General features: G+C 41.3%; 1 pseudogene; it reads left to right on the top strand.

The window, feature by feature from the left end:
- Positions 1 to 2,128, top strand: part of LOC107725328 (PHD finger protein 19-like) — a 41,061-nt pseudogene that overhangs the window by 3,215 nt on the left and 35,718 nt on the right.

Here is a 2,128-nt window from a genome sequence, read left to right as displayed (position 1 = left end):
GTCTTCCTCTGAGTCCGCACTTTCGTGACGTAATGCCGCTTTGACTGTCGGGTAGAAGTCTGCTGCGGAGCTCGCCCCGGTGCGGGCTCGGCAGAAGTGTGGATCGAGGGCGCATAACGGGCGCAAAGGGGCCGCTCGCGAGCACCCTTCTGAACGCTAAAATGACAAATGGGACACCCTACGGTCTCGTGGACGCGGCGGCCATTGTAAGTCCGTAAGACCGCAAGTGCACATGAAGTGTTCCATTTGGGACAGGGCCTACACATGCGCAATGGCTGGTCTAGCCTCAGGTTTCTATGGGAACCCGAGCTTCGAACACATTGTGCTGCAATGTGTGCTGCAGTGACACATTGACTTTACTGATCAGTGATTGGCTCTTTCATTTAAAAGGTGGGACTATTCCGCCATATTACGTGTTGCAGTTTCTCCCATTCATAAGTATAGGAGTGAACCGTCTGTGTCGGAACCGTCTCTATAGTCTTTGGCTATAGTCAGTCCTGGAACGTCGCAAGACTTAAGTAAATAAGAAAAATAAATTAAAAAATCTTATTATAAGTAATAATATAAAGTTACAACATTAATTATTTTGCTAAATGGTGTAATTATAATGAGAGTTAAAAGGACAGATTACTGATGGGTACTTGAGCATTATTGAAGAGGCTGTGTAAGACAAAAAGGCTTGGGAAACACTAATTAATAAGTGGACAAAACTGCAAATATCCCCTGTGTTGATTCCAATGATTTTCCCTAAGAACTTGAAGACTGTCATATTTTTAAAGCCCTAATTATGCTAAATGAGCCATGCCTTTAGATTGATGGTGCTCTTATGGTGCATTTATGCTTATTGATTAATTGCACATATAAATCCTTAAAACCTTTTTCGATCTGTAAATATGTTTTGGGTTAATTTAGATTTTAAAATAACTGGAAGACTTGTTTTGTTTGTTTTGTTTGTTTTTTGCTGCCTTTTCTGAGTGCTTATTTATATATGCAACTGTACTGACCAGTGGGCAAACCCTTTATTATGTCAATCTTTACTTGTTTTCTATGGGAGTTTTTATATAGAGATATGTGGTCCCTAAGGTTTTCATATTTAATCCATTTTTACATAGAAAAACACCTACAAATTCCAAAAGAGTCTTTTTGTATGAAATAATGCAATTAATTCCACTGGGAAATTTCACATACTTAAATTTGGTGTAATCTGCATATTATGTATGATTTGTTTGTTCCTACTTTGCTTTCAGGAAGTGTAGTTGTGTCTATTGTCAGCATGTTGGAATCGGCCTGTCGGGACGGATATCTGACAGTTGGGTCGGAACCTCTAGAAGCCAAGCACTTGCTTCCCAAGAGAGAGAAAACCTACAGCGACCAGGAGACCAACTTGACCGTGGGCCAGTACGTGCTGTGCCGCTGGTCTGACGGCCTTTACTACCTGGGCAAGATACAGAGAGTGAGTTACTGATACTATAGAGGTTTATATACACTTGAACTGAATGCACAGAACATCTCTGTTTTACTACACACACTGTATATCCTCCTGGGTAGGGTTGGGAATCGAAAATCGATTCCGATTCCAGAATCGGATACTTAAGGTCAGGAATCGGATACTTGTTGTCAAATTACATTTTTGATTCCGCCTATCGATTCCTATGCGCTTTTTTTTCCTTCATCTGTGAGGACCGGACCTAGCGATCTGCCAGGACCTTGCTCACTAATCTAAGCGCTCCAAAGTTTGGCTACATTTGCGATCAGAAGCCAGAAAAGCTAAGTATAATATCTGTGATTGCTAAACATGTTGCAAGAGAGGTGTCCCCACCAACATGACAAAGCACTTTAATTTAATAGATCGTTAAAGATTGCGAACGCGATTCAAACACCAACGTGATTCTGTTCCTAAATTACAATGATTCGTCTGTTTCATTCCTCAACCTTTGACGCAAGCAGTCAATGTTGTGATCACGTGGTTCGTCCGTGCAGCCTACGATCACACCAGTGTGATTTGAACATTTAAATCTGCGTTCGCGCTGCCATTGACCTAAAGAGAGCAGCTGTCTGTCATGAATGAAACAGCTTCACAGTCTTTTCAGCCACACAGTATCATTATTTCTGTTACAAACATTCAAAT

The sequence above is a fragment of the Sinocyclocheilus rhinocerous genome, unplaced genomic scaffold (assembly GCF_001515625.1).
Source record: "Sinocyclocheilus rhinocerous isolate Xijiao unplaced genomic scaffold, SAMN03320098_v1.1 scaffold785, whole genome shotgun sequence".
Lineage (NCBI taxonomy): Eukaryota > Metazoa > Chordata > Actinopteri > Cypriniformes > Cyprinidae > Sinocyclocheilus > Sinocyclocheilus rhinocerous.
The sequence above is the reverse complement of the archived record's forward strand: the minus strand, read 5'-3'. Positions and strand labels throughout refer to the sequence as shown.